Source organism: Ambystoma mexicanum, chromosome 10 (genome assembly GCF_040938575.1).
Source record: "Ambystoma mexicanum isolate Mex_15411 chromosome 10, UKY_AmexF1_1, whole genome shotgun sequence".
Classification (NCBI taxonomy): Eukaryota; Metazoa; Chordata; class Amphibia; order Caudata; family Ambystomatidae; genus Ambystoma; species Ambystoma mexicanum.
Genome location: NC_090932.1, coordinates 1,177,886,826 through 1,177,914,579, shown reverse-complemented (window position 1 = coordinate 1,177,914,579; position 27,754 = coordinate 1,177,886,826). Strand labels below are relative to the sequence as shown.

The following is a 27,754-nucleotide window of genomic DNA, read 5'->3' as shown; positions in this document are numbered from 1 at the left end:
ATTTTCTTAATATTGAACTATGACACTGTGTGATCTAGGACCATTTTCTGTGACAGAATTTGGAAGGGGATATCCTTCTTTTTCCCGGCTCCTTGGCTGCCCTCCTCGCCCTGGTGACAGTTTTCAGAACCTGTTTGGAGAAAGGCCACACCCCCTCATTTTCAATTTTGTCTGGCTCGTCTTTTTGGGGTATAAGAGTTTCTTGTTCTGGGTCGGTCTCCATACTTACCCTGTCCCACTCAGGGTCCTTTGGGACCCCTTCTTCTTTTGAAAGAGAAGGTCTGCTTACCTGCATCCTCCAGGGATTCTTCTCTTTCAAAGGGTATGATCCAGAGTTTTTTTATTTTTTTATTATTATTTATTTATTTATACATCGCACCACTGACCCTAAGGCTTAAGGGCGTCGACATACAAACAAATAAGAAAACAATTAACACAAAATCATATACAAAAACAACAAAAATAAAGCAAACAAAACAGTTACGAAGGGGCCAGACCTTAGTCACAATTGCTACTTGATCCAGGGATCAGTTCAGAACAATTCTTAGATTGTTAGAAGAGGATGAGTCTTGCATTTTTACAACCTTGTTCAGGAACATAGGGAAATTGCTAGACCCACAGCTGATAATAATACACTCAGTGTTATCAATGCAGCACCAATTGTCAATCACAATTCTACGCAAGACTTTCAGGTCCTTGGTTCTAACACAGTTGGGCCCTAATTTAGAATTAAGCCAGAATAACACTTTATTCTTTAAAGATTCCCTGGATTCCAGATATCTCGACTTGGCCACATTGGTAATGATCAAGTTCCTGGAATCCAAAACAAAACTGCTTAAGTCTGGGTCCAAAATCCTGGCCATAGATCCCTTTCTCTCTCGAATATCCTTAGGCATGGAAGAGACCAGTAGAGCAGCCAGTTTAGGAGAGGGCCGCTGACCTTCCGATAAAGACTCACCCACTCAGCTAAGAGCAGGAACTCCACCATTTGCCTCTGCCTGCACGGCCGGACCTACTACAGGAGACTCTATGGGAGTAGTTTGACAGCCTACTTGAGACCTCTTCTGAACTGATGTTTAGGAGGCCTTTTCCAATCTTATAGATACCTCTTGACTAGTCTTCTGGAAGGTTGACTGAGGTGACAAGTTATTTTGGCTCAAAGAGGTCATCCATAGCTGAAGTTCCCCCAAATTAGCACATGCTGCAAGGTCCCTCAGCATCTGATTTTTGCAGATTAACCAATTTTCAGGTGTCTTGATATCCACCCAGAGACTATCCAAACTTCCTGACGTTTCTACTCCTGCATACTCCTTTTTACTGCGGAGCTGTACCAGCTGGGTTTGGACCCCACTGGAACATTCACTTCTTGTGTCACCTTCAGAGTCCCTTTGTGGGAATCTGGCACCTCTGGTACACCATCTGGTACTTTTGACAGTAATTGTAGGGCGATAGGAGAAAAAGGGTGGACAGCGCTCCCAAGGTCTGTTTTAGTTGACAGGAGATCAGTGAGCAGAAGCTGCTCCTTCTGAAGTTTCTGTCTCCTTTTGGCACTCAAGGCCAAAACCTCAGAAAAGCGGCTGCCATTTCTATGACTGCCCATTGAGGGTGATTGTGAGGAGAAATTCACCCTGCCCGCAGCATCAAGCTGTGCCGCTGCAAACATTGCCCTGGGTCCTGAGGCACTTTCCGGGGTAGTAGGTATAATGTGCGACATAATATAAGGAAAACAGATAGAAAAAAAATAAAGGCACTTAGCACCCGTAACAAGAGACAGCAGGAGGCTGCACAGAACTCTCTCTAAACAGATTTTAGGGACATGGGGCAAGGGCAGGCCCCCTAAGTACAGTTTACAGCGGTCGAGTGACTCAGCCGGTCGTGCAAATCACTAACTCAGGACTACAACTGAAACTGGCAAAGGTGGGACTGAGATAAAAAGGAGACTACGGGTTCACAAAGTGTCAGGAATGCGGCCAGGAGCAGCCTCGCCGTCCTTTAGGTCCTTTAGGTCCTTTGTGCCGTTCTGCAAAAACCCCCAGCCTCGCGGCAGAGCTCGGTCCACAAAGTTGATTCTTCCTTGGCCTCTCCTACTTCCCCTTTGCTCTTTTGGTTCTAACATTTCTGGGGTAGAAGAGACACTTTCAGGCTGAGAGGTTGTTTATGGTTTTTTGTCTCGGTGAGAAAGGAAGCTTCCTCTAGGGCTTGGCCTCTCCCCTCCACCTGGCCCCCTCCTCAGGAACCTGTGGTTTGTCAGAGGTTCTCTCCCATCATTTCCCCCCCTGCGGCATCAGACCTGGGTGTTGGGGAATGCTGAGAAGTAGGGTAAGGTTGAGGGTTGGACTGAGCCCTCGGCATGCACCCCAGATCATCGCACAGTTTCTGGACATGTGGCTCCAGCTACATGACCTTTTCTGGGTGGTAGGGAGGTCTCGAGTCATACATCTGCTTCTCCCGAAAACAGGTAACTGTGCCTACTCCCAGAGTAGATCGGGTACTGGACATTTCCCCCATAATTTTCCATCCTGAACCTCCCTTCTCCAGGGTTCAGGGATCTATTGTCCTGGAATTGGGGAAAGAGAGGCAGATTATTTTGGAAGTTCTGGTTCGGGGGATATGTGGGGAAAATGTCACATTGGGAGGTGGAGTGATACTTCTCTCCTGAGGTAAGTTTGGAGGGAAGTTTCCCAGGCAGTACTTACCTGATTGGTCCCACCCCTTGTGCCAGGTGAGTGTATAAATACCTCAGGATTGGTTTGGTACCCTTGTACCTAGGGCTTAAATAGATGGCATGGTCAGAGGGACCATTGCTCTGGGAGCCAGCCTGACTACCATTCGATTGGGCTGGGTTGGGGGTCCCTTCGGCCTTCTATTTTGTTTGTTGCCAGGAGGGTTACCGTTTAGGCCCCCCTGTGTCCAGATCCAATGGAGAGGTCTTTTTTACCTCTGTCCCCTTCACGGCAGCAGTGGTGTTCGATGGTTTGGGAGTTTTGGGGGTGTTTTTACTCTCGGCAGACTTCTGGACCTCATAGATCCTTCAGGTCTGGTCAGTCACCCAATCCAGGGTCATATGCTCGTGAAAATCATGCACCAACTGAGTCAGGATGTATTTGGGGAGCGTATGGAAATATGTAGTTATGAACTCCTTACTATTTGTGTTCACTCGCCGGGAAGTCTGAGCACATGCCCGCTTTAACCCCTGATCCTCCCCACATTGCAAATTCTATGCAGCCTTACGGGCCTCCTGTGGGTTTCTGTGGGAGGATACATTTTTTAAAATGTGCACCTTATAGGTGGGCCATTTATAATTACCCTGGTCGTCCAGGCCTGCATAGAAACTGGAGTACTTAAATGAAAAAGTCCATTTAGCAAATGCTATACAATTCACATCATTTCTGATCTCAAAGGATGCCATCATCTGCTTATAAAGTTCTGGGTGCTCTCATACCGAATACTTAGCATTCTTGTGGTATGGGATCAGGAATCTCTTAATGGCCTTGATTTGTCTTATTGGGTCTTTCACAAAACCCTTGCTCTGTTTCTCAGTGTTTTTATTCTTATGCACCATAGTCCATTCACCTTCTGACTCAGAACTTCTATTGGTACTCCTTTCCCTGTCTTCTAGGTGCTCCCTATCTCTATGAGACTGGGAATATCTCCCAGAACCACAGGGTCTGACTCCTCTTGTCTGGGCAAAAGTGAACTCTCAGGGCCACTCTCCCTGTAGTTACTTTTAGCCCCAGGAAAGAACCAAGTTTCTTCATCCTTCCTTCCAGGTAGTCTAGGGAATTCCCACCTTCCCCTGACTGTACAGGGGTGTTTAGAATGCCCCTCCTGGGCTGAAGCATTAAAAGTCCTCACCAACGAAGTGGGATAGGTGGTCTCTCTGCAATCCAGTTTTTCTAATTCCAACTACCTCATTTTCTCATCAAGGGAGTAGTCATTGTCTGAAGTAGTCACTGGATTATTCCTTACTTCCCAGGACACACTGGTCCTTCCACCTTCCCTTTTGTGTGATAGAGGTGAGTACTCCTCAATCTCAAATGAGGACGGACCTTCTAGATCCATTTGGCTAGGCCTTGGTAAATCTAGGTGCCTCATGTTTCTTTGGGCTTGGTAGGTGGAAAGCATGAGGTCAGTTGCAATCGGCTCATAGGAAGTTGTGGTTAATTGGCATGAGGTTCCTGATGGGGAGGGCATCACCCCTGGATCAGAGAGCCTTTTCCCATGTCCTGATTGGTCAGGGTGCCTCAATGCCTGTTTGTAATCTTCAGTTTCATGTGCCAAACTCTTACACCTGCTTCTGTCTGTCCTTTTTCCTTATGGTGTTAGGAGAGCTAGCTTTTTAAACATGAGACCAGGGCCTGATTGGCCTCCAGCACTTTAATCTGGGCCATTGATTGAACATTTAATTCCCTGATTTCAATCTGACTTGATTCATTTTCGTTTTGTGTTGCCTGCATTGTGCACGCATATTCAAAGCGGTTGGCTTTCAATATACCAATCTTTTTCTCTTGTGCGTTTCTACATTGCGGTGCCTGTACAGGTCAGCTTCCCCTTGCCCCAAAAACTCCATGAGTTCTCAATTTTCTTGCCTGTTTCCAGTCAGTTCCTGAGAACCTGAATGATTGTTTTCTACATCCATTTTCAACTGATGCACCTACTGTGCAAGGACACTATTCTCCTGGTTCAATATTTGTTTTTCCTTCACCAGTTGAATTTTCTTTTGTTTTAAAATATTTACCTGCTGATCTATCTGATCAAAGTCATTTTGGGAATCAACCCCTTTTATAATTAACTGACTTTTTTCATTTTTGAGCTCCTTTATTTGTAATTGAAAGGCCATAATGGGCCTCATTACGAGTTGGGCGCAAATGGATATCGGGCACCGGTAAGAACACCAGTGCTGGTAATCCCTTTGCACCCTATTCCGAGTTCCTTTAGCGTGTCCCTTCCTTAACGCCTGGTTTTACCAGGCGTTAAGGACGGGACCCGTTAAGGGACTTTAAAGCTAATAACAGTAACGCAAATTGCGGTACCATTATTAGCGCCTTCCCATTGAGCCCTATGGGAGCTCAAATGGGAATGGGAATGGCTTATTCAATGGGGACTTACCGGTCCCGCAAAGGTCGAAATAGACTGGTAAGTCCCCATTGAACCAGGGCGGACTCGGTACCGGTATTGGAGGTGGTCATGACGCTAATAGCGCCATGATTACCTCCATACTCGGAATGAGGTCCAATGTCATCTAACAGCCCTCAATTATAAATGGTCTGATCATTTACCTTTTGTTTCGGTGTGCTCAGATTGTCGACACACTCTTTATGTGCATCTTGCAGTGCAGAACACTGTTTCACGCTCTCTGCACTCTCTTGCTGCTGGGTTTCTAACTCATTTTTGAGTTGTTCCTTGAGGCTTTCTTGTTTTAACTAGTAAATATGCTTCTCCTTTGCTTGATCCTCTAATTGTTTAACTTCTTTAGGTGCATCATTTAGAATCTCAGTCTGACTCGGCGCACAGGCCCTTCTGCACTTGCTCTTCAACTAACTGCAAGTGGAAGTATAAATAAGCTGAGCCATTTGACTCAGTTCTTCTTGAGCATTTTGGGTCACATAAAATGCCTCTAATGATTTGTGCCATCTGCCACCTTGACACAAAATGTTAATGCATTTTGATGTGACATCTTGCAAAATTTTAGCTTGCCAGCTCCCTTCATCCACCTCTGTCCATTCACCACAAATGAACAGCTTAGTAAAGGAACGTCTCCTGGCATTATCTAATTAAATTATATTCATTTTTTAAATTGCCTTTTTGTATTTTTTGTATAATTTCCTTTGTGCGCTGGCAAAAATCTCCCTGTTACCGCATAATTTCCACTCGCGATGCCAAATCCAAATAAATTCTTACTCAATCTAAATGTATCACCCATACACCACCCTGGAACTCAGGGATCCAATCCTTGCTGTATTTTAACAAAACACAGATGACCTTCCCTCCACCTTAATGCACTTACATCAAAATGGATGGTCTGTCACCTTGCACTTGTCATGAGTCAGAAATAGCCTTCCAAATCCCGGCGACGAGCCCCCAATTAGTAACAATTTCTTGAGAGACCACCCTCAACACAGGGGGTTTGTTCCCTCCCCAAGCTAAGTGTCACACAATAAACAATTAATATCAGTTGTTTTATTCAGCCCTATCTCAGCCTCATCTAATGCCCCTTGGATCCCTCTCCCTGAGCTACCAATTAGCTAAGAACCAGGCCTATATAAAGGAAACATATTTGTATTTATTTGTATTATAAATAATAGAAATCACACTAGACTACACACAGCACCTTATTTGTGGCTCACAATTTAGTTCTTGTTACACATATCACACAAATGAATTGGGAAAAACACAAATCACAGAACTTTATTTCAATTTCAATTCAAGAATTAATTAACGCTGGTCAGTGACAAAATCAATTACAAATGTAGTGCTGTGCAATTTTGATTTTCCTGCATGTTTAAAAGGCTAGCAATGAATAAACACCGGGTGATTTAGCAGTGGGGTTTTCAGATCCCTCCTAGTTTGGTCTTTGTTGGGGAAGGTGGACAGCAGAAATTGGGATGTTTTGGGAGTTCTGGATTCCAGACCCCCACCTCCATTTAAAGGCCTGTGGTAGGGGAAGTTGGACACCAAAAATTGGGATGTTTTGGGAATTTTGGATTTCAGACCACCCCTCCACTCGAAGGCCTGTGTTAGGGAGACTGGATAGCAAAAATGGGGATGATTTTTGTTGTTTTGGTTTAGGAAAATGGCATCCCTTTTCCTAAAGAAGTCAGGGTCAACAGGACAAATAGGATCGCCCAATTAAATTACAGTGTATAGTTTCAGCACACACCGCAAATGAGCTTAGTTAATTTCTAATTTTAACAAAAATCACTGTGTGGAGTTTCACCAAGGGGAATTAATTAAATTAATACTTTTAGGTAAATACACTAAGTACCCACTATGAAGGAAAGGGATTTAAAGCCAGCAGATTCCAAACCCCCCACCCCACCACCTTTTGGCTGCACAGGGTTCAATACTATTTAAATAAAAAACCTCTGGTTACTGTCCAGGAAAGCCAGATAAATGTGAGGACCCTCTTGGAGGGTAGAGCAGGGGTCTGGTCACTCCACTCTCAAGGATGGTCCCCAGCTCTTCACCATAGAATCCAGTCAGCTTTTTAGGTAAGAGACAGCAGCAATAGATAGCTCCACCCAGAGGCAATTACAACAAAATCTCATTTTAGTGTTCCCTAGTGGCTGTCAGATGGTAAGTTTCAGCAGCTCCCTCCCTGATGATAGTTTTAGGAGCTCTCCCTTTCTCTCACAGTGTAACCACTGTATATAGCCGCAGTGACATCAAGTTTATAATCTTGGGGAGCTCCCTGTAAGAGTTTCTTCTCATGTCAAATTTTTAGCAAAAACTTGTTCTGTATCAAAGACTTTTTGATTTAGTAGTAACTGCCAGTGTAAATGACACATATACGAAATCAGTATGACGTATGGTTCCTGAGTAAAAGGTCTAAGTTATAATAGTCATTTTAAATTAATAGTAAATCTTCATTGATTGATTGATTGATTTGTTTATTTATAGAGCGCCTTACACCAAGGCACTGTACAATGCAACAACTCATACAGTAAACAACAACAAACAATGGGAGCAAAAATTACATTATGAATCATTCGACAACAAAACAGTGCAAAAAGCAATTAACTGAGGGGGAGGGGAAGTGGAGTGGGAGTAGGATTGGTGAGGGGGAGCAGAACATGGTATCTCTTCTTCCTGCAGGCCACTTGTGTCTCTCGCCAGTGTTTGTATTAGTCTCTTTGAAGTTGGTTGTTTGAAGTTGGTTACAGCTTGTAAATGGGGGATGCATTTGCTACACAGAGATACCCCACTGCAGACATCTGGCATCCTGTCCTCTTATCTGAAGGGGACCATCATTCTGATCTGAAAGGTTTCTATTTCTTTCAAAGTTTCAGTTTCCCTTGATTGTAGCCCCTGTTTTCATAGCTCCCACCTACATTCAAGGCATGCACCAGCCTTTGTCTCTGCACAGAGCCCCAACACCTTTCAGGCAGGCTGCATTTTATTGCAGTTGTAAACAGTTGGGATGCACAAACCGGGCTTTCAATGGGGGGAGTACTTTGTGAAGTATGCACAGACACCCACCATTTCTCCTTAAATGCAAGGAACTCACATATTGTAATTTCTAACATAAGCCTTAATTCTTTAGCACACGTATTGATTTACTGATCAGGGTTCACTTTGCTTTTGCGCTGCAAGTGCAGGGCTGCTTTTTTCAGTAACACTTTTAATTATTTGCTGTTCGTTTTTCTGCTGGAACGTGGGTCTGAATTGTCACTGAGTCCCCCCTTTTGATGGGTGACAGGGTGAAGAATGCTGCATTTAGTTCTCAGCCCGCAATGTGGTGTGCTTTTGCAATCTGTATTTGGATTACATTTTTGTTTTAGCCTTCTCTGGATTTCCCTTGCAGAAAGACACCTGCATAGTCTGCCTAAATAGGCCCCTTTTTAGTGTGCAGGTTTCTGAATGCTGGCAGGTCATTTCCCCAGTAGGCTGTTCAGTTCAGTTGGCTCGGGGCCTTTGATTACACCTCACAACTGAGACTCAGTGGAGCTGTTGTAGCTAGTGGGATTGGGACACACTGGATTGTTCAGAGCTAATGTGGCTTGGGCACACTGGGTCTGGTAGAGCTAGTGTGACTGGAACACACTGGATCTGTTAGAACTAGTCTGACTGGAATACACTGGATCTGTTAGAGATAGTGTGACTGGGTCACAGCTATGAATCGGACAGTTCAGGAGGTGATGTCTTTCTCCCCAACTTGAAATTTTTTGGAGTCAATTAATTACTGGACTTCTTCCAAGCATTGTGTGATTTTGCTCTGGTGATCTTGGAGCTTTAAGAATGCATCACAGAATTCACTTGCTATCTGCATTCGTTTAGGGTTGTTGGCAGCCAGAATGCTTTTTTACTGTAAATACTACACTTCCCAGAATGCATTACCCACAACTTCATCAGCATCCTTGTAGTTCAAGGATGGAGTGAGAATACAGAAACCTTGTGGCTCGCAGGTACCCGTATTTGATCACTCCTTTGGCACATGGTCATTCATTCAAAAAGACGTATTTTACTTTAGTCCAACACTACTCATTTTTATAGTGTTCCTGTTTGTGGCTGAGGTAGGTCCTCCTTTTTCCTAGATCTTGCTTGTATTTGCTTGTTGCTATTTCATGCTTCCCAGATTCCCTATCTGTCAGTCTTTGATCTGACAACACCTTTTCAGTGCTTGCCTGCGCCTGAATAGCACAGCTTGACTGTAAGCTATAGGTATTGGAGCTTGTTGTATTCTGCAGTCTACCTTTGTTCCCTTAGGCTTTCCACTTTGAGAGTTCTCCTGTTTCCCATTCTAGTTTCCTTTCCTACCCTATTTAGGGTGGTGGAGGTCTTGGTCTTAGTTCTCCCTGCTCCTTCCCTTTTCCGAGTGGGTAGAAGGAGGTTTTGGGCATGTTCTTCAGTGACGGTAACAGAAATTGTGGGCATAGGGCTTACTGGACTTCCCTGTAACCATAAGGAGCTTCTGAGAGCTACCCCACATCCCCTTTTAATATTGCTGTTTTAACCTTTCACCTTGCACAAGCTCTGCCTTGGCCCCTGATTGCATGTGTTTAATATTAATCCTATGTGTAATCTGCAGTTCCCTGGCCCACATCCTCTGCTGCGTGTCTCCCATGACTATGTATCTAGCCCTTGCTTGGAGAACAACACCTCACTGCTTTGTGCTGACAATATAAGAGACAAAATCGAGAGCGATAAGTGAGCCTGTTGTTTGCCCAAGAAGGATGTGGTTTTACTTCTCAAAATGTTTCAGGAACAGGCATGATGAAGGGGTACAACACAATGGAGATCGATGTGATTGGTTAAGAGTTCAAAGATGCAATTTTATTAGAAGAGAGAAAAGGCATAGCTCAATACGATGTATACAATGGAAATGCTTCTAGCACAACAGCTGATTGACAGAGCCATAGGGAATTGATGTGTACATACAATTTTAAATCACAGCAAGGTGTATCTGAAATCGCAAGGGCCATGGTTAAGCAATAAATAAAGATTGGTTAGAAAATATGCATGCTGTGCATTTAGGTCTCACTAGAGAGCTTTAGCTCTTTGCCAGAGCCCTTGCAACATTGTTCTCTGATACTTATATCCGAGTCCTACCATTACCTCTACCCTGATTCCTTGACTATAGTGATAGAAGGCTGATGATACTGGACCTCAGACTCTGGATTTGGTTACACTTGGGTCCGAATAGCCCAAACGATATGTGGGCAATTTGTAAAGCCCTGAAGCTCTTTCTGCTACAAAAAGGTGTGTATTGATTTTATTGCTGATGCTTTTATTCTAGTGCTAATGATGTCAGGACCGTATTGAGCTCGGGTGTAGGATATCGCAGAAGGGAGCATTCATGCTGTTGTTGATTCTTACCTAGGCAGTGGGGTGTTTTTTTTAGGTTTTGTCTGATAGGTGTTCCTTTAGGAACTGCAAATGAAGCACATATGATTGGCATGGACGATGGTAGATGGCAAATGTAAATGAATGTGCAGATAGGCCTTGCTGTGAAGACCAGCATGAAAACATCATAGTGAAAGTTCTGAAATAGTGTCAGCTATATTGTAGAGGTTAGTGCAAAAAAATGTGAGTTGGTGAAAGAGTTGTCAAATGTTGCTTTTTTGTTTCCATGCAGTTTGGTACATTGATGTTTTTCCCACTTTTGCGTTGAACTACTTTTTTGTTATTACTAGAACCTGCCTTTAATTGGTCCATTTGTGCTACTATGATAATGCAGGCTGCGATTCATGACAATCATTGCTCCATGATTCAGAAAGCATTTTCCATTCACCCACTGCATCTTCACTAAATCAGTATTTTCGTGGCACCGTTAGGAAATGCTGTGATACTTATAATCTTATTATTCAGTCTTTATTTTCCTTCTGTGTGACAGCTGTGTCAAATTATGATACATTTAAGTGAATTAATCTCTGCATTATATTGTGAAAGAAAATGTTCACTTGCAGATTTGTATATTGGAAAGCTAATGTTCTCCAGCATGGGGTCTGGCATGGATTCACATGCTCATGAATATTCCCCGTCGTCAGGCTGGGAATCCTCGGTAAAGAAAAATCAGTATCAGTTTCGTTTCTGATCTGACTTTCGTAGTAGTAACCAATCACTGATTTCTGCGTCATACTGACCACAGCCAATGACTTCCCTCTCCCTAAGCCCCGCCTCTGGCAGCCATCTTCAGATTTTTACCGCACGTTCAAGTGTTGGGATCCTCGTGCTATTGCTCTCGAGCTTTAGTGCGTTTTTCGTGCTTTTTTCATAGGAAAATTCTCTCTTTTTTCAGTCAAAAGAGCCTCAAGCTCCACCGTTTCTATATCCAATCAACGGAGACCCGTGTCGGATTCTTCTATGCCCCTCAAGGGTGAAGATTTCGTCGAGCCACGCTTTTGGAGGACTCCAGAAGTTTCTCAGGCCCATCTCGGACATGGCCCAGGAGAAGGGAAGCTCGACGCCCGGAAAGCTGTTCAGGGTCTGCCCTGCATGCCAGCTTCAGAATGTCTTCAAGGAGGACGAACACTCCCTTTGCCTCTACTGCCTGCATGAGGACAAGACACACGTGGAGAAGGACTGTGTGTTTTGTGGGAACATGTCGGAGCGGACCATGAAGGACCGCCATCTGCGTCTCGCCAACTGGCTGGAAGGGAAGAGCCCGTCAGGCGAGAAAAAGAAGAAGAAGTCTGAGCGGTCTTCTAAGACCTTTGAGGGCGCGCCGGCGACGGGGGCCCAACAGAAGGCCAAGCACCGCGAGTCCGCTGGCACTGGGAGCGCCGTACGGTCGGGCTCTTCGGTTGCCAGGCAGGGCGCAACCTCCCCGGCGCCATCAACCACGAGCCAACGCTCTGGCTCGGGTAAGAGGAAGTCCGAGCACCCGGCGAAGCTTCTGGAGAGGCCCCGGTCGAACTCGAAGGCCCCATCGGAGGGGGAGCGAGGCGGTGAACCCCCCCCAAGGAGAAGGCGGTGAGCGCACCTAAGGTGGCGAAAGCCTTGATCCACCCTGCCAAGGCCTCTATCGAGACAGTCGCGGCGGCCCTGGCTCAGCCTGTGGAGGCTACACCAGTGGAGGCGACCTCAGGGCCCAGAGTCTCCCTGCCACCGCAGAGGGAGTCCTCTTTCAAGCCCATCGACAGGACCCCCGTGAAACCTCCGACGGAGAAGAAAAAGGGGGGGCAGGAGGCCATCATGGATTCGGCCTCAACCTCTGAAGAAGAGCTGATCGAAGTCTTAAGCCACGGCATTGGCGTGGAGGAAGACCAGCCCGTCGGGAGGGACCCCGACGAGGGAGGCGACGAGAACGTCGAGGGTGCCGACGAGGTTCCTGTCCGCCCGTTGGAACCCCCTCAACCAGTGCCGCAAGACAACTCGGTGGCCATTTTGTTGGCTATAAAGTCCTTAGGGTCGGAGATAAGGACGAGATTGCCGTTACCACCAACGGAGGAACCGCTCCTGACGGGGGACCCGGAGCCAGGCCCTTCTGGGAGCCCTCCTAAGAGAAGAAGGATTCATCCTCCACCTCCTTTTCAACCATCGCGCCCTGCTCAGCCCTCCTCCCCGTCCACGACCCGGGGGGATGATATGGGGACGGACACGGCCGCGACGCGTACAGACGACGAAGTTTACGGCGAGGATCTTCCGTCGTCACTTCCTCCCCGGACTTCCCCACCCGACGAGATTGGATCGTTTCATGCCATGATCGCCAGGGCATCCAAGCTTTTCCAGCTCTGCCAGAAGGAGAAGAAGAAGGAAGGCTTCCTTTATCAACGGCGCGAGACCAAGAGGAAGACCGTCCTCGCTGTACCTCTACTGGACAATATCTGGGATGAGGGTCTCGCCCTCCTCAAGAACCCATCCACAACGCCTGCGAGAAGGGATCGGTACGAGAAGAAGTACCGGGTCCTGGACGCGGCCCCCTTGTGCCTTCGGGCACAGCCGACCCCGGACTCGGTCGTCTCCACGGCGGCCAGGAAGAAAGCGGGGGGGGGCATCGGCCTCCACGTCAACCTCCCCCCCGGACGGCGAGGGAAAGAAATTGGACACTATGGGACGCAGAGTCATCTCATCGGCAGCAACGACGATTAAGGCTGCCAACGCCTTGGCTATCGTAGCCCGCTACGACAGGGAGTTGTGGTACAAGATCGCCCCCCTGCTGGACTTCCTACCGGACGACAAGAGGGCGGAGGCCCTAGAGATCTTGCAGGAAGGAGAAGTGGCGTCGGACCACGACATTACGGTAGCGACGGACATCGCTGACACTGGTTTTCGCCAGTTGGGCAACGGCGTGTGCCTTAGACGGCGTGGATGGCTCAAGGCAACAGACTTCCGGCAGGACGTGCAGACCAGAGTTTTGGACATGCCGTTCGACGGGAACCACCTGTTTGGGAAAACAGTGGACGATTCCCTACAAGCCATCAAGGCGGACACAGAGACAGCCCGGGCTCTTGGTGTTCTCCAGCAACGACGGCGGCCCTTTCGGAGCACCGGAGGCAAGCAGGGTGCCTCCAAAGGTTCCGGCGGCGGATATTCCACCTACCATCAAGCGGCCCGTTCGTTGTCACAGGAAGCCTACAGGGGACGAGGCAAGTCGGGCGGACCCCGCCGTCGTCGCCAGGGAGGACGAGGCGGCAAAGCCTCGTCGAAGCAGGACTGAACCGGCCGTGGGGTCGGGCCCCCACCAAAGCACCCCAGTGGGAGGCCGGCTGGCGAACTTCGTCAGCGTGTGGGAGTCCATCTCCACCGACCGTTGGGTGCTGGACGCCCTGGCCCAGGGTCACGCGCTCGAGTTTCTTAAGAAGGGCCCGCGCGTCCCCCCCGTGGCCAGGAGGGAACATCACGTCCCTCAACTTCTCTTGGAGGTAAAGGCGATGCTCAAGAAAGGCGCCATCGAGCTCGTCCCAAAGAGGCTTCGGGACTTCCTCGTGAAGAAGAAAACAGGAGGATGGCGTCCCATCCTGGACCTACGACGACTGAACAAATTCATCAAGGCACAGAAGTTCCGGATGGTCACCCTCCAACACGTCCTAGGTCAGCTGGAGGAGGGCGATTTCCTGTCGTCGTTGGATTTGGAGGATGCTTACTTCCATATCCCCATCCTAAGGGGACACCGAAAGTTTCTCAGATTCGTGGTCCAAGGGCGACACTACCAGTTCAGAGCCCTTCCCTTCGGATTGAGGTCGGCACCCAGGGTGTTCAGCAAGTGCCTCGCACCGGTGGTGGCGCGGCTGCACCTGGAGGGGATCCACGTCTACCCCTACCTGGACGACTGGCTCATCCGAGTAAAGACAAGGGAGCCACCGCGGAGCACACTGCGAGGACCGTCCAACTACTCACGGACCTGGGGTTCTCCATAAACTACGTCAAGTCCCACCTGGTGCCCGCGAAGACGCACTGTTTCTGGGAGCAAAACTCGACACAGTGGCGCTTCTGGCCTCGCCGTCGGAGGAAAGGACGAGGGCCATCTTGGGCAAGGTGCAGCGGATGCTGGTGGCGGACGCGGCCAAGGTGAGGTCCATCAAATCCCTCCTCGGAATGATGTCTTCTTGCATTTATCTCATCCGCCTGTGCAGGCTTCGGATGCGCCCGTTACAGGAGTTCCTGGACGCTCGCTGGATCCAGACGACGGGCAGCTTCGAGGACAGGATCACACTCGACAAGAGTTTCCGATGAGCGATCCAGTGGTGGGGCACCCGCGCGCATCTGACGGCGGGCATGGACTTCCAGACCCCGGACCACCAGAAGACAGTGACCATGGATGCCTCCCTGGAAGGGTGGGGAGCGCACACCGAAAATCTGCATGCGAGAGGCCTTTGGCTTCCGATGGAGAAATCCCTCCATATCAACGTCCTGGAGCTCTGTGCAGTGTTTTGGGCCCTCAGGTCCTTTCTTCCGTCCCTCAAGGGCAAGGTGGTGAGGATCTTCACCGACAACAACACCACCACCATGTTCTACATCAGGAAGCAGGGCAGTACCAGATCCCCAGCCCTGTCCAAGGAGGCGCAGGATCTGTGGCATTGGGCCGTCGCCCAAGGGATGTTTCTGGTGCCGTTTCATCTGGCAGGAATAAAAAACACCATCGCCGACTCGCTCAGCAGAGAGCTGCGCTCTTACCACAAGTGGGAACTACGACAGGATTTAGTGGACCGCCTCTTCCGATGGTGGGGCACACCCCAGATCGATCTGTTCGCGACGGCGACAAACTCCAAGTGCCGGAGGTTCGCCAGCAGGTTTCCCCAGCCGAGGAGCATGGGCGATGCTTTCTCGTTCCCCTGGGAGGGCCTGTTCCTATACGCGTTCCCTCCTTTGCCGTTGCTGATCCGGCTCATCAACCAGCTCAAGAGGTCACGGTGCAGGATGATCCTCGTCGCACCTGCGTGGCCGAGCCAGATATGGTTCCCGGTCCTTCTGGACTTGTCAGCGTCCCCATCAATCAAGCTGCCAGTGGACGCGGATCTTCTCTCCAGGGAAGGAGGCGCCATCCTCCTCACGACCCGAAGTCGCTGAACTTGCAGGCCTGGCTCCTGCAGCGCTAGAGTTTGGAGGTTAAGACATACCGGCCGACTGCAGAGAGGTTCTTGCAAAGGCCAGGGCGTCCTCAACTCTTAAATGCTACGGACACAAATGGAAGAGGTTCTCTGTCTGGTGCCACGCACAGAAGATTAACCCTCTGCGGATTACGGCTCCAAAAGTACTGCTGTACCTACTGACGCTGGCCAAGGCTGGACTAGTGCACGCTTCCATCAAGATTCATCTTGCTGCGATCTCCCGATACACCAGAACCACGGGACGGACGTCTTTTTGGTCTCATCGTCTGGTGAAAGAATTCATGAAGGGACTGTTCAGATCGTTCCCGCCGGTGAAGGCTCCGGCCCCGGCGTGGGAGCTCAACGTGGTGCTGACCAAGCTCATGCGACCTCCGTTCGAGCCTCTGCACTCAGCTTCGTTGAAGTTCTTGTCGTGGAAAACAGTGTTTCTTGTGGCCATCACCTCCGCACGACGGGTGGGAGAGATCCAGGCCCTTTCCTGCAAGCCCCCGAACTTGACTTTTCACAACACGAGGGTGGTGCTCAAGACGCACCCCTCCTTCATGGCCAAGGTGCCGTCGGACTTCCACCTCAACGAACCCTTGGTGTTGCCTGTTTTCTTCCCGTCGCCTTCGTCGCCGGCTGAAAGGACTTTGCACTCGCTGGATGTGGCTAGAGCGCTGAAGTTCTACGTGGACAGCACGAAGAGTTTTCGGAAGACGTCACAACTTTTTGTGAACTTTGGTCCTGTCAATCAGGGGAAGGCTCTCTCAAAGGCTTCCATTTCCAGATGGCTCTCCGGCTGTATCATGTACTGTCATCGGTTGGCAAACCGACCGCTGCCCGAGAGCCCATTCCACCAGAGCGATCGCAGCTACCACAGCGTTCCTATCTGGTGTGCCCCTGCTGGACATCTGCAGGGCTGCTACGTGGAGGTCGACGCACACCTTCACGAAATTCTACTGCGTAGACCGGGATTCCAGGGAAGAGTGCAGGGTCGGCCAAGCAGTGCTGCGCAACCTGTTCGCCTAAGGTGAGCCTGGTGAGGAGGTAAGAGATGCTTAATGTTGAGTTGTTGTATTGCTTAATGTTGAGCCTGTTGCCACCTTCCGTGGTTGTGCATGTGTGTACTGCTATGTATTCTTTTATTCATGAGCATGTGAATCCATGCCAGACCCCATGCTGGAGAAGGAACAAGTTACTTACCTGTAACTGTTGTTCTCCAGCATGGGTCTGGCATGGATTCACATGCAAACCCTCCCTCCTACCCCTCTGCGGCTCTTCACTTGGTCATACTGCCACTTCACGTGCTACCAAATCTGAAGATGGCTGCCAGAGGCGGGGCTTAGGGAGAGGGCAGTCATTGGCTGTGGTCAGTATGACGCAGAAATCAGTGATTGGTTACTACTACGAAAGTCAGATCAGAAACGAAACTGATACTGATTTTTCTTTACCGGGGATTCCCAGCCTGACGACGGGGAATATTCATGAGCATGTGAATCCATGCCAGACCCATGCTGGAGAACAACAGTTACAGGTAAGTAACTTGTTCCTAATTGATCATTTTAAGTTTTACAAAAGCTGCTTGGGATGGATATTGCGTGTTTTAGTAAAAGAACTTTTAACATTTCTTGTCAATCTATTGTAATGATGAAGCTTTTCCTAGCAGAACATATTGGTGCATATAGCGCTGTTTCTGAAAAAGTTAAAGTGTAAAGTGCAAGTGTATTCTCGCACCATCTACTCAACCCTTTGTAATTAATTCATCATTGGGTACAATGTAACATGAGTTTCAGGAAGAAAGCAACTATGCCCAATCCAAACAATAGATCTTCATGAAACTAGACTAATTTCTGAAGTGTTCATATAGGTGCTGGTCAAAGAAATGAAAACACAAATAAGTCTGAGGAGCAGTCTGGCGTTCGTCAATGAGATGCTGATCTCCAGGTTTAGTTTTAGATTGTTATTTGTCATCCACATGTTCACTTATGCTTGGCAGTTGGTGAGTGCAGCATCTGTGTCTTCGCTGTGTCACAGGCAGAGAAAGTGGGAGGCACAAAGAGACTGATAAAAGGATGATGATCTAGAGAAAACACAATTTATTTACATAACAAAAACGGAAGTTGAATTCTTCAATGACAATATGCAAAGTAAGGTCTCTTACAACGTTGTTGGTGTGTGCTTGTCCTGGCCCCACTCCTTCGTCCAATGGATTGTTCTGGTCTTTGGGCCTCATTACGAGATTTGCGGTAAAAACTAATCCTTACCAGCATGGAGGCAATACTACGTCCGAGTACCCCTGGCGCCACTAATAGCGGCCGATTACTAGAACGTGTGCATGCGCGTACCGGCATGCCAGTAACGTCCATACCGGCATGCCGTAAACAACCCTCACACCCCGTTAGCAGCAATGTGCTCACACCTCCTCCGCCTCCGTCCACCCCTAAATAATGGGTACCGGCAATAACAAGCCCGGCAATACCGGAACCGGAAGTAACATCATTGCGCTGGCACGGGAAATGCAACGGTGGTCATCTTGAAAAAACACAATCCACTGCAATCCTCCACACACAGGACCTGGACCCCCAAACCATCACATACATCTCTACCAGAATGCCAAAAGCTATCAAGAAAGGTGCCTCCCGTCAGCGCAAGGTGTGCTTTTCTGAAGACGAATTGAACATGTTGGCCGACACATTGGTTGAGAATGCTGATGTGGTTTTTGCTGCAGACCTCAGGCGACCCGCACAAATCAGGAAAAAGTAGATATGGGAGGAAGTGGGCAGAAAGGTCAGTGCGGTCGGCACCACCGCCCGCACGGTTAAAGACGTTAAGAAGCGGTGGGATGACCTACACCTCTGTGTGAGGAATATACTGTCTGCCAATCGGAGGCAGGGTCTAGAGACAGGCGGCGGGGCCCACTCCCCCATCAAGCTCAGCAGATGGGAGGAGACATGTGCCAGTACCATCAGCATGGAGGGCATCGAGGGAGTCAGAGATGTGGTGTGCGGAGTACCGTCATCGGCAGATGGAGGTGAGTGTCCACACAAACCATAGGAAACCAAAGCATGATGATGGCTTACAAATGTGATAGTGACATAAGGCAATGCATGGGCCATCACACACACATGGACACATCCATGTCCAGATGCTGTCCCCAGCACTGTCACATCAACATGCATGCTGCATGCCAATGCCATACCTGAAACACAGCACACAAACAGCAAAACAGTAAAACAGCATGTGTCACACTGCATGCAGTCCACAATACAAAGGCATGTCACACAGCATACACCACCTCCCTGTTATGCCTGAATAACGCCCCCATATAGCAAGCAACCTGTATGCCACAACTCCGAGATAGCAATGCAGAACCTGGGTACAACTGCATCAATACCAATGTATGCATGATGTACGTACAACCATCACTGATGCCGTGCCTCTCTTCGTCCCCCACAGGCACAGATGCCGATAGCAATGGTGAGGATATTGCAGCACAGGCCAGGACACCAGCAAAAAAGGCCAGGGCCAGGGATGACGGCACCAGGCCACCGACATCAAAGGCCACTAACAAGCAACAACTGCCACCCAAACCAACACCTATAGAACATGCAAAGGCACAGGGGCGGCAAACAACTGGCGGAAAACCACAAGAATGAACACAGGATGTATCCACTGATCCGAAGGCAGTGGCAGATGGGACCCAGTCAGCCGTAAACAGCTCCTTAGGGGAGGCAGCTGCCTCAGCGCCCCAGGTTGAGACGAGGGAATGGGCCAGGTTGAGGAATGCTTACGTGAGGACGGCAACCTGTCCAGGGAAGGTGCACACACACTCAGCCCCCAGAAAACCCCCAGCACACCCCCACAGAGCACCCCAGAGAGCACCCCTCTGCACCAGTCAGGAGGACAGTCGATCCAAGAGGCCTGGAGCCCTCCAGAGGACAGACCTGCATTGGGCCCCTCGGCAGTTGTCACGTCCGACTCCACAGCCATCCAGGACATAGAGGGGTGCATGGCCCGAATGGAGGGGTGGCAGCAGGAGCTCACAGAGCTTGTCAAGCAATATGTTGCTGATGGTGTTTTGACAAGGCAGGAGGCACCTGACAACACTGCGGCCATGAAAAGGGCCATAGAGACGAATACCAGGCTGATTTGCGAGGGGCTATAAGCAATGCCCCAGGTCCTGGTCAGGATCGCACAGAGCTTGGAGGTGCAGCGTCCTGCACCAACAGTGGAACATGCAAGCACGGCGTCATCTACCAGCTCAACCCAAACGAGCCCCATGCGTAGATCTACGCGCACCACGCGGCGCTCTGATATGCAGCATTCGGAGGCCGAGAGAGGCTGCCAGTAGCAGGGGCTGCCTGCATTTGCTGACTCATATCGCATAGAATGACTTGCATTGCACATCATGTGTGAGGTGTTGGGGGAGGGGAGAGGTGGAGGGGGTGTGTGGGGTGTTGTGGGGGAGGAGGGAGGGTGTGTGTGGGGTCTTGTGGGGGGAGGGGTTGTGTGGGGAGTTGGAGGAGGAATGGGGGGTAGAGGGACAATTCACTATGCTGAAATATATTGTTCAATACAACCATTGTGTTTAAAAAAGATATCACAAGTGGACATTGGTAATTTGGTGTGTTATCATTCAATGCATTACAGTGTACAGTGTCCATCTACCACCACACCCTGTGTCCATATGCACATGATCCCAGTGTCCAGAGTACAGCCACTATTCCACCCTCTGCATCCCTGTCTGTCATGAGAAATTGTCAAGCACTGATTGGCGCACCACACGTCCATCTGGTGCATGGCACCCTGGCCGTTGTGCGACATCTACTCCCTCCTCATCCTTATCCACACCTGGTGCTTGCTGGTCAATGTTAGGTGACAGAGGTACATTCCACCGGATTCACATGTTGTGCAGCATGGCACAGACCATGATGATCTCATCCAGCCTCTCAGGTCCGTAGAGGAGTGTGCCAACAGGCCTGCTGAGGCAGCGGAGCCGTGCCTTCAACAGGCCAATGGTCTGCTCGATCACAACACGGGTACGGGAATGAGTCTGATTGTAGTCCTCTTCTTGACTGTCCTGTGGATTCCTGTCAGGGGAGAGGAGCCACGGATTCAGGGGACAGCCAGCATCACCTGCATGGCAGCACAATAGTGTATGAGTGGGGGTATCGCCTCCATGACATCTCTACTAAGGCTGTACATTGTTTATGTTGTTACGTAGGATATCACCATTGTTAGTCAGTGGCTACACATATGCGCAACTATCTGGCCTGTTCACTACTTGGCGACGACATGGTGTAGGACAAGTGTCACACACAGGACTGAGGGGCCTTGATATTGGACTCACCACACAACCAGATGGAGTGAGAGGGACCATGACCTGGTCACATGTGAGGGTTGTGTGGCAGGTGATGTCACAATATTCAGGTCATACAATGTTTGTAGCTTTAGGATGATGTGTACCATGTCACATGTACTTTGCAGCCCTTTGATGACGCCATGCACATGCCCAGTGACATATGCACACATTTTATTGTGCCACTATGTTTTTGGTGTTATGCGCCACAGGTGTAGGTAGCATTCCCCTGATGATGCAGGGTGTCCACTTGCATGCTGGAACTCATGTACTATGGATGGCTACCACTGCAATTGCACTCCTATGGGTGATGTTGACTACTGTGTAGGTGTGTTTACGTGCATTGGTGGCGCAAGTTTGTATTTCATTTTGTATGCACCAGTTCACTTTGCCATGTGTGTGCATGCAGTGCTACTGTGGAGGAGCGCCAGTGACAATCAGTGGATTCCCTGGTTGGAATGTATTTATGCGCACTCATGGATGCATTACCGTTGTGGTGCATTGATGCGGTAATTGACATTACGCTTACTTAATGCATGTTGCTGCATTGTGTTGCAGGGGGTATGGTCTGATGATGTGCAGTGGACATGTTGAGGGGTGTGGGCTGCTTGCAAGTCTGACATATTGGCATTGTTGTGCCACAAGGGTGAGTGGGTTGACATTTTCAGTGTCATGTTTAGGTTGGGATGTTTAGGGGAGAGTGTTTTGTAGTATGGGCAGTGTCCAGTCACCATCCCATTCTCACCCAGGTGGAGTATGCATCTCACCCCCCTAACCCCCAAACACTGCATGGGCCTGTGTGCAGACTCACCCAGCAGCCAGGCACGTTGTGCAGCCTGTTGCTCTATGTGGTGGGGTGGCAAGTAGTTCTACAGCACCTTGATATCATGTGTTCATCCCGGAAATCGTGCAGAGCAATGTGTGATGAAATTGCTGGAGTCACATGCTATCTGCACTTTCATGGGGTGGTATGGCGTACGAATGCAGTACACCACCTCCATGGCATGAGGGGCCACCAATTCCACATGGGTGCAGTCAAGGACACCAATACGATGGGACATGCCTGCCAGTGCATGGAACACCCATTTTTTTGTCATTCACCTCCTGGCCAGTGCGTGCTAGGGATATGTAGTCCCTTGCATGCTTCAGGAGGGCATCCAGCACTTAGTTCAGAATGCGTGTTATACAGGGTTGTGATATGCCATGCAGCTGCCCACTGTGTGATGGTAGGTGCCTGTGGCCAGGAAATGGAGCACAGTTACTACCTTCAGTAGAGAGGGCATGGCGGAGCGGATTTCAATAAGGCTGACTATGTCGTTGTGTATCATGTCCACAATGGAGGTGATGATGTCTAGGTCCTGGCGGTACTGGGTGTGGATCTGCACAGGGGTTAGGTTGTAAGGACTGGCACTGATGCGAGGAATTGGTGGATGCCTACATGGAACCAGTGGCTGCACTGGTGTACCTTGCTGGGCCTGTCTCACCCTCCTTCTCCTCCTGCGTCTCCTCTGATGTGCCGGTTGTAGTTGTTGGTCATGGAGTGGCAATCCAGGCATGTCCTCCAGCCACGAATGTGCACCAGCAAGTGTGATCATTTTGGTGTAGGAAGGGGTGTGGTGTGTGAATGTGCTCCTTTTGTGCTGGGCCAGGCTCCATTGCCTCCACCTGTGCTGATTGTGTGCACCTGTGGCAGTTGGGAACACAGCAGTTTGTTTTTAACATGTGCTCCGCGATGCCGGCATCGCGGTATCCCTAATTACTGCCTTCTAGATGCCGGTAGGTGCATGTCCCTGTGACTTGTAATGTCCTCCTGTTAGTGGCATCCCAGTATGGCCGGCCCGAAGGGGCGCGTGCCCGCACACATACGAGGGGCACGGTCTCAGCAGTGGCACTGATAACGGGATGTCTACTCGTATTAGGCCGGAGCAGTAAGCGGTGCCGGTATTCCCTTACCAGCATCGTTTTTCCATGAGCACGAATCTCATAATGAGGCCCTTTGTCTTAGGTTTGCAGGTTTTTATGATTCCCTGGCCCTTTTTCACTTAGTCCGTAGTGAGGGACCTCTGAGACAAGCAGTTTATAGACCTGGCAAAGACTTAGGTTATCCTCAGGTAATCACAGTCACAGGTGTATCTTTCCCAACAAAGCTCGGCTCCCCCATGACCTTGGGCATGTGCTTGTAGGTAGCTCTCCATCATCTGAACACTTTTCTGTTTTAGGGTCTTGCTTCCCGATATGTTCCCTTCCTGCCTACCCCTGATGTAGCCTTCCGGGCCCTGGGCCAGTGTGGTTTGCCAGAACCTCCCTGGTCTCACTGGCCCATAGAGGTGCTGTTCTCCCTCCGCCTCAGCTCTGGTAAATCTGTCTCCCCCTCTTGTTCCTCCCCATCATCCTCTTCAGATGGTAATATTTCCCTCCTTCTCCCACTGCCTCCAATGTTCCTCTCCAAATGATAACTTTCTCCCACCAGCATCCTCAGTGTTACTCTCTCCAGATGAAGACTCTCTCCCTCCAAACTCCTTAATATGGCTTTCTCCAGATGGTAACTCGCTCCCTCCAATGTCCTCAATAAAACTCTTTCCAGTTGGTAAGACTCCTGTTTCACTGTAATGTCCTTCCTCTGACAATTTTCTCCCAGCTCACCTTTCAAAAGACTTCTCGTTTTCAGCACTTGTTCTTGATACTAGCGAACAATGGATTTCGCACGCATATCTTGCAATGTCAATGTTTGGATGGCTGTAGGCAAGCAACAATGCATCCATGTGCCTCCCATGCTCATCACATATGTGGTTACATTTAAAGGAAGAGCTTGTTGGAGAGTAACACAAGCAGCCAAATGTAGCGAAACATTTGGGTTCAATAATGTAGAGCTGCAATGCAAGAAAATGTGCAATTCACTATGTAAATCTTTTGGGACTGGTTTGTGGGTTGGAATAGTTTTCCAGGAGGACTACCAATACTCATGTTGCAGCTGTCCCAAAGAAGTTTGCTGGGCCAGACTTTCTGTTTGTGGTGTTCATTGGTGAAGTGGGTGTGCTCCTGAGATGTATCCCTGCCTTCATGTGGGTACCCAGGAGGGGTGGTCTGTGGATCCCCCTTATATGTCCTATGGATCCAGCAACCACCACCTCAAGGTGTCGCTTAGCCCCTTTGACCATCCCACTGTCTGTCCTGGGGGAGGCAAGGGGCATTTTTTTCAGCCAGTAGTTATTTTGAAAATTATTTCTGGATCGGCTGTATAGTAGCCCGGGTGGCTATGCCTTTTGATGAGTCCCATAAATTTGCTATGCATATGCTGATGAGCAGAAGTGATTCCCTTGATCCTTCCAGTGCTCCACAGGTATGTTGCTTAAGATTGATCTATCATTAGGGGTTAGCCAGGTTGCTTGCACAGCCCTGCTTCTTCAAGTCTTTGTTTGTGATCCATGGTTGAATGTGTTGAAAGCTGCTGAGATGTCTAGTATTCTGAGGGCCGAGGCAATGTTGGCATCCAAGTTAAATTTAAGGACATGCCAAATGGATAAAAGTGCTGATTCTCATCCACTCATTCGTCTGAATTTTACTTGGTTGTTGTCCAGGTTATTTTTGTACTCAACATATGGCTGAATCCGAGTATAACTAGTTTTACCAGGATTTTAGTGGCGATCGTGGTAGTTTGTGGTGGGTCTTCTCGGTATCCAGTAGTATTTTTTAGGAGTTGATTAACACAGGTGTACTATATGGACCTACGAGGCGAAAACCCAGTTTGCGACAGTGCACAAAATCATTGCAATTTGCTACGTACTCCGAACATACCTGCCATGCATCATAGATAAGGCATTCCAGTCTGGTACTTTGACTACATTTCTCAACATATAGCAGGAGGCTCAACTCACTCCCTCATGCCTTCAGTTTCTCTCTTCCATTTGACCTAGTCCTCATAATTCTTCTCATACTCTTTTACCACAATTTGCAGAATTCACTGACTGCATATTGTTTCTCTTATGGTATTTGTTACACCCCTTAATACTTGCTTTATAATTTCCAGTATTCAGTGTCTGTGTTTCCCTTCTCTCACAAGGTCTCCTTTCTTATGTCCCTGGAGCATAAGTAAAGGTGTTATAGTCTGGTGTTTTAGTGGTGTGCCAGATATAATGCTGTTCTCCAGCATGGGGTCTGGCATGGATTCACATGCTCATGAATATTCCCCGTAGTCAGTCTGGGAATCCTTGGTAAAGAAAAAATCAGTTTCAGTTTCGTTTCTGAACTGTCTTTCTCCTAATAACCAATCACTGGTCTCTGCATCATACTGCCCCCAGCCAATGACTGCCCTCTACCTAAACCCCTCCTCTGGCAGGCATCCTCAGATTTTTACCGCACGTTCAAGTGTTGGGAGTCCTCGTGCTATAGCTCTCGAGCTTTTACTGCGTTTTGCGATTTTTCAAAGAGTTTAATCTCATTTTTTCGGTCAATCGAGCCTCAAGCTCCACCGTTTCTCCTTCCGATCAACGGGGACCCGTTTCGGAATTTTCTATGCCCCTCAAGGGCAAAGTTTTCATCGATTTCCACTTCTTGGGAGGATTCCAGAAGATCTGAGGCCTACTCCGCGTGGACTTGGCCCAGGACAAAGGATCCAAGCTGTTCAGGAACTGCCCTAGATGCAGATTGCAGAATGTCTTCAAGGAGGACGAGCATTCTAGATGCCTCTACTACCTTCACAAAGACAAAACGCACGTGGAAAAGGACTGTGCGTTTTGCAAGAACATGTCGGAGCGGATCATGAAGGATCGGTGTATCCGCCTCACTAACTGGCTGGAGGGGAAGAGCCCAGCAGCAGGTGAGAAGAAGAAGAGGTCTGAGCGGTCTTCTAAGACCTTTGAGGGTGCTCCGGCAACGGGGGCCCAACAAAAGGCAAAGCACCGTGAGTCCGCGGGCACCAGGAGCACCGAACGGTCAGGCTCCTCGGCTGCCAGGCAGGGCACACTTTCACCGACACCATCAACCATGAGCCAACACTCTGGCTCCGGGAAGAGGAAATCGGAGAACCCGGGGAAACTTCGGGAGAAATCCCGGTCGATCCTGACGGAGACAGCCGAGGGGGAGCGAGGCGGTGACTCTCCCCGCAAGGTGAAGGCCTCAAGCACGCCCAAAGTCGTGAAGGCCTTGATTCACCAGGCTAAGGCCTCTATCGAGGGAGTTGTGGCGGCCCGGGCGAAGCCTTTGGAGGCTACCCCAGTGGAGGCGACCTCGGGGCCCAGAATTTCCCGGCCACCGCGGAGGGAATCCTCTTTTCAACCCATCGATAAGACCCTTGTGAGAACCCCGGCGGAAAAGGAGTGGGGGGCGGTGGCCATCACTGACACAGATACAGCCTCTGAAGAGGAGCTGGCTGGAGTCGTGAAGATCCTGAACAAAAAGTTTGAGGCGGTCCGGTCCCACAGGAGGGATCCCGATGAGGCGGACGAAGAGAGCGACGGTGGTGCCGACGAGGTTCCCGTGGAGGCGGAGGATTCCACTCCCCAACCGTCACGCCCGTCGCAGCCGGTACCTGGACCACAGGACATCTCGGGAGCGATCTTGATGGCGATCCAGGCCTTATATACGGAGATAAGGACGAGGTTGCCCTTACCCTCAACGGACGAACCAGCGGAGCCTGGCCCGTCAGGGAGCCCTCCAATCACACGGAGGAGAGTTCATCCCCCCCGCCCTTCCAGCCTTCGCGGCCCTCACAGCCTTCTTCTCCTTCCCCGGATCCTAGGGAGGACACGGGAACGGAGACGGCCACGACGGGGATGGATGACGACGGTGGTGACGATGGAATGGGCCTTCCTTTACTACCTCCTCGGGCCTCCCCGCCCGACGAAATTGGCTCCTTCCACGCCATGATCGCCAGGGCATCCGAGCTCTTCCAGCTCTGCCCCGAAGAATAGAAGAAGGAAGGCTTCCTCTATCAACGGCGTGAGGCCAAGAGGAAGACGGTCCTCTCGGTCCCATTACTTGACGACATCTGGGACGAGGGACTGTCGCTCCTGAAGAACCCGTCCACGACCCCTGCCAAGAGAGACCGGTACGAGAAGAAGTACCGGGTCCCGAATTCCGCCCCCTTGTGCCTTAGGCTGCAGCCGACCCCGGATTGGGTCATCTCTGCGGCGGCCAAGAAGAAAGCGGCGGGGACAACGGCTTCAACTTCAACCTCCCCGCCGGACGGCGAGGGGAAGAAACTGGACGCCATGGTACGACGGGTCATCTCATCGGCGGCGACGAAGATTAAAGCGGCCAACACCCTTGCGATTGTGGCCCGCTACGACAGGGAGCTGTGGTTTAAGATTGCTCCTCTGCTGGACTTCCTTCCGGACGACAAGAGGGCTGAGGCCCTGGAGATACTGCAGGAAGGCGAGGTGGCATCGGACCACGCCATAACGGTGGCCACGGACTTTGCTGACACCGGTTTCCGCCAGTTGGGCAACAGCGTTTGCCTTCGACGGCACGGTTGGCTCAAGGCAACCGATTTCCGCCAGGACGTGCAAACCAGAGTTTTGGACATGCCCTTCGACAGGAACAACCTGTTTCGCAAGACAGTGGACGAGTCACTGCAGGCGATCAAGGCCGACACGGAGACGGCTCGGGCCTTGGGATTTTTTCAGCAATGACGGCTGCCCTTTCGGAGCTGCGGAAGAGAGCAATTTGCCTCCAAAGGATTCAACGTACCGTCAGTCAGCCCGCT

General features: G+C 49.7%; 1 protein-coding gene across 5 annotated transcripts in view; it reads left to right on the top strand.

Moving 5' to 3' along the window:
• The window catches only part of OSBP2 (oxysterol binding protein 2), a 2,072,116-nt gene that overhangs the window by 570,254 nt on the left and 1,474,108 nt on the right, over window positions 1-27,754 (top strand). The gene's annotated exons all lie outside the window — the stretch shown is intronic.